Source organism: Saccostrea cucullata, unplaced genomic scaffold, assembly GCF_032062105.1.
Source record: "Saccostrea cucullata isolate Sc308-1 unplaced genomic scaffold, CSIRO_AGI_Scuc_v1 ctg6754, whole genome shotgun sequence".
Lineage (NCBI taxonomy): Eukaryota > Metazoa > Mollusca > Bivalvia > Ostreida > Ostreidae > Saccostrea > Saccostrea cuccullata.
The window spans coordinates 27,516-33,515 of NW_026928089.1; positions in this window are offsets into that span (position 1 = coordinate 27,516).

The window sequence follows — 6,000 nt, forward strand, 5'->3', positions numbered from 1 at the left end:
CATACACGAATAACCGATATACAGTGTATGGATTGTTCTGTATGTTTTTGGATCGATTTATGTCTTGGATAACTAAATTTTGGAAATCCGGGTATGACATATTTATAAGATAGCCGTTTCTGACAATTTGAAATCCGTATATACGGGAGTCAATGGCTCCCGCAGTTGCACCATTACGGAGATCCTAAGGAGTTGTAGCTCCCCCCCCCCCCCCCAAAAAAAAGGAGGGGCTACATTATTGCAGCTATCCTCTATACAGTAACAAAATTAAATAAGCAATTATATTTCATCTTAAGTTGAAAAAGATGAGGTTCTTCATTCTAGTTCAAAGGATGAGGTGACTTGCGGTCCCTCGTATACTGACAAAAAATTAAATGTCTAAATTTTACTGAAATTTTTGTATGTAACTAATCACTGATATGTACGGCGCCGCTGGAGGGCCAGGTAAAAAAATATTTTTATTTGTTCGGACAAATTAGAAATTTGTTCGGACGAACTAGTTATTTGTTCGGACGAATTAGATATTCGTTCGGACGAATTAGAAATTTGTTCGGACAAATTAGACAAATTAGAAATTCGTTCGGACGAATTAGTTATTTGTTCGGACGAATTAGATATTCGTTCGGACAAATTAGAAATTCGTTCGGACGAATTAGTTATTTGTTCGGACGAATTAGATATTCGTTCGGACAAATTAGATATTCGTTCGGACGAATTAGATATTTGTTCGGACAAATAAGTTATTTGTTCGGACAAATTAGAAATTCGTTCGGACGAATTAGTTATTTGTTCGGACGAATTAGATATTTGTTCGGACAAATTATAAATTTGTTCGGACGAATAAGAAAATCGTTCGGACGAATTATAGTTATTTGTTCGGACGAATAAGAAATGCGTTCGGACAAATTAGTTATTTGTTCGGGTGGATTAGATATTTGTTCGGACAAATTATATGTTTGCACAAATTATCTTGTAAAATGAGATATACAATTTGTCTATCCTTTTTTAATGCATAATTAAATAGCTTTTTGGACCATGACATACACACTTTGCAACTAGACATGTGCTATTAAAATCGGGTATCTTGATTGTAAATATTCGGAAATAATGGTTCTATACCAGTATATATTATAGGCCTAAAGTCTGTCATTCTGAAAGTATGTTATCTGAGAGCCCACAAGTAAATTCAAAGGGTCAGTTACTTCTAATCAAACATCTTTTCATTCCCATCCCTGACACCTCATAAGACTTGTCATAAATAAACAACATCTGGTTCTACCAGACCAACTTTTGCTGGTGGTGTTAAATTGGTAACACTGGGGTGCCAGTGGTCAGTTACCGCTTCTTTGAAAAGATGAGATCCACTCCTTAAGGTTTTATTCATACTGCAGGCAATTGGTACAGGAAAAAATTTGCATTGAAAAAGTAACCCCCCCCCCCCCCCCCCCCCGAACCCCAGTCCCCCCTTTTTTTTTTGCTTGTCAACTTTTCAGGTAGCTATTTTTTTTTCTCAGCCCCCCCCCCCCTTCACTTTCAAAAACGATGCTACGTGGCTGTATTGTATTGTATTAAATAAACTTCGGACTCAAAATATCGAACCTTTTATTTGATGTGTCTTAATTTTTTTAAGGTGGGGCTTACTAGCTAGGACATTTGTAGTTTTGCTTCTAAACCGCTGTTCCCACATTTAAGTATTTTGTGATAAAGGAACAAAAAGAGGGAATCTCATAAGTTCATCTCCAATGGATTCTTTCTAAGATCGTTAAAAACTATTATTAGGTATCTATATAAATTTTATTTTATATTAAAATATCAGAAAAGCGCATGAATTGAAACATGCAGGTATAATATTGACCAAATTAAACACACGCCCCTTTCCGGGAAAAGGATAAAAAAATAGATAATACATGTACGTTCCTAGAAAGTGCAGTAAAATTTAAAAACACATCATAATTTCAGGCAAGTTAAGCTTCTCAATGATTAAGACAACCGATCGTTTTTAAATAGAGGAGGGGGGTGGGGTTGTTACTTGAAAATATTTTGACATTCATTCATTCATGATTTATTTTTCTCATAAAAGGGGTTGGTTTCATAATTCCCCTTTCTAGTGAGTCATTGGCCTATCAAACCTTCGAACTGGTATTCAACTGTAAAAGCGTTTAAACAAAATTAAGAAATGTTAAAAATGTAATTAAATAGTTTGTTCGACTACATGCACCTCTCCAATAAGGGGAGGGGGCTATAATTATGCTCTGAAAATCAATGGACTAGGGAATATACCAGATTGACCGGTTGACATCTTAATTCACCGGCTAGCGAGTCATAGGAACAACCTGGGATCAATACGAACAGGTTCATTTTTGTGAAGTTTTCTTAATTCACAAACAGGAATATTTAATTAAAAACTCAGTGAGGACCTTTTTTTCATTTTATACACCGCATAAGTACCATATTGATTGAATGAATGTTTTACGCCGAATCGGCAATATTTCAGCCACATATCGGAGACATATGTATCAGAAATCAACATTAAAACGACTTATCTTCAAAACATTTATTGATAATGTTGTTCAATTAAGTTATTTTGCAAAGAATCAAAATAAAATAACACGTCTTGGTGCAAATCGCACATTAATCGCTGTGTCCTGACAGTTGTTCACAATTTCTCTTTGTCCGAACAAATAACTGATTCGTCCGAACGAATTTCTAATTCGTCCGTACAAATAACTAATTTGTCCGAACGAATTTCTAATTTGTTCGTACAAATAACTAATTTGTCCGAACAAATTTCTAATTCGTCCGAACGAATTTCTAATTTGTCCGAACGAATGTCTAATTCGTCCGAACGAATTTCTAATTTGTCCGAACGAATATCTAATTCGTCCGAACAAATAACTAATTCGTCCGAACGAATTTCTAATTTGTCCGAACAAATAAAAATAATTTTTTTACCTGGCCCTCCAGCGGCGCCGTAGTTCTTTATATCTTATGTATTGCAGAAAGGAAATGTCGAAATGGAATAAAACGCGAAACGAGTTGTAATTCGTTTTTCCTTCAAAATCGGGTAATCGCCAGTAGAGACAGTCACGAAAGTAAATCAGACTCGCAGAGGAAAGGATGTTAACAAGAGACTTGTTCATAAATGGTTTCAGAGAATTTGGGTGCGTCATGGGTAATTAAGTGATCAACTGAGGAGAGAAAGACCTAAAGTTAGGATGTCGGGTGGAAGCGTTCAATGGCGTCGACGTTGTCAAAAAGGAGATGCGTGTCACGCAGTTTGAGTGATATGAGAAACTTTTAAGTTTGACTCATGGTACTTTTCAAAGAAATTTGATAAAGGACTATATTATAGATGGAGTGCACAATTGGTGCCAATGATTCTTTAAGAAAGTAAAATATGTGAATGTGTTTGTGAATATCACTTTTTTAAATGAAATGATGGGGAAGCTTTTTTAAAAGTGTGTGACGGCGCATATCCGTCATATGACGTTATTTAGGTGCGGCGACTACCATAATCGCACTTTGTATATAATTCGATATTTTAAAAAGTATACAGCTCAACAAACTTTTTAAGCTCACATGTTTTTTACACAAATTAAGGTCACATTGTTATGATATAATATTGTGTATCGAGACAACAAAATACATTTTAAAAATATTTGTTTACATAATTTGAGTTTTATTTCATTTACTGAAACATAATTCACACAAATCAATTGGTAGAACTGTGATATATTCATGGCTAAAAAATAACAACTATTATCATTTGAATTTTTGTAGTTTCTTGCCAATTGCAGCTGTCCCTTTATCCTTTCTTTTGAAAACAATAGCTTTTGGCAGAAACGTAGACATGGGCACAGTACAGCTACTGTAACTTTTTATTTCTGTATATATTGACTCTTTAACTCGGGATGGTAACAGTATTTTTCATATGTTTAACTGCTTTCTATGTGAATAAGGTTTTATTTTTAAGAGTCAACTTCTAAAATCTGGATCATGAAAGATTCATCCCACTGCAAAATTTGAAAATTTCAAACCGTAAATGCATAAGAATTTTCCTTTTCATACAAGGAATTTACTATTAAAAAAAAATAAACAATACTTCATTATCCTACCCTTTAATGTGGTTTCCTTTTGCAATATTATCCCTTTTCGGTGCTACATTTCGATGAAACCACGAGGAGTATGGTAAATGAGCAAAGATTATTTTAAAATACTCAACTTGAGGAAGAAAATTTAAAAATTTCAATTACATGGGATCAAGGAAAGCTCGTTTTATACAATTTGTAAAAACCTATATGTTAGAATCGTATTGTCGAATCATCCTATCATTTACTTATAGATTTTCCTTTAAAACATCGGCTTTGGAAAGTTAAGATGATAATTTTAAAAGACATTTATGGTTGACATTATATACGTAATGTAACGAAGGGTTATGCCATTGTACTGCAGTTCCAAAATGGAAATTTTCATTACAAGAATGTGACCTTAATTTGTGCGAAAAACCATGTGAGCTTAAAAAGTTTGTTGAGCTGTAAATCATTTTAATTTGAATTTTTGCAGATTTTTTGATTTGAAATAAAGATTGCTTCCATCATGCCTAATTGTGTTAATTTACGTCGACTAGTAGCAATTTTATCGAAGTTGGGACATTACTTTTGGATCAACCCTCGTATTATTACACAAGTCAATCGATTGATCATTGTCGTGAAACCAAAAGATCTGACAATTATTCCCTATATTTACATTCTCTTGATTCCGCAGAATCCACTTGCTACAGGCCCTGCTTCAATTCTGTCTCTAATTGTCCCACCCCGCACGAGAGTTTTGTTAACCACGCCTATCGATGAACCAGTGCATTTATGTAGAAATATATTGAAGTGAATTACACTTTGTAATTTTATCTCGGACAAAGACATTGGAAATTTAAATACTAGTATATATGTATAAATATCAAGCACCAAGGCTTCTGGATACCCTCCTTTTAGGGGAATATCACGTATTCAAATCTATACATTTTAAAGCAAGTCAAATACAATAATGAAAAATCATGTATAATAGCTAGCATGATTGCATGATAGCATGACTGTACATAACTTAAATAAACATAAGCTTTTTTTAATTTAACAAACGATAAAGGAAATTTTAAGAAAAATTAAATATAAATATCCCACCACTCGCCAGTCTAACTGTTGATTAACAGCTAAAAAAGCCCTTGAAAACCGAAATTATTGTCAAATACATTATTAAAAAAGCAAATTTTTTATTTCTGTTAAGAGGGCTGAAAATCAACTTCCTGTAATGAATGAAAATATAACTGACTTTTTTGGTACATAGTTTTAACCCGTATATAATTTTCCCCCTAAAATTAGGGTGTTGCGTTTCTTTTTTCGTTTCAGTAATGGAATTAAAATCATTCAACCGTTAAATAACTGATTTGGCAAAGTTAAAGATGTCCTAACTTTTTATGCTACATAGTTAAAACCCGTATGTTATTTCCCCCTTAAAATGAGAGTGTTGCATTTCTTTTAGAGTTTCAGTGTATATCTATAATAGAGACTTTACGTTTCTTCACTTTTGAAAAAAAAAAAAAAACCCTACCAAAACTGAGAATCTGAAGACTAGATATTAAGCGGTCTATAAAAAGTTATGTTATATACTATAACATAGGTTAAAAAAAGCTCTGTTCCTTATATTTTGATTTCAGTTAAGACAAGACAATTTTTCCTCAAAAAAAAATGTCCTTCCAATTCAGCATATTTTAAAAGTAACATCAAGCAAAATAATACGTTTTTGACGTAACTTACTCATTGTAACGTACGCAACTTAAATTTTACATTATAAACAAAATCTTTTATCCAATCAAGTGACGTGTTACAATTAAAATAAGATAATTTAGAATTTAAGAATTAGACACTTTTACATCAATTTAAGCAATTATTCAAACTTTTATTTTTGTGGCAATAAATAAATTTAGTGTTCTTTTATATTTTAGGAATA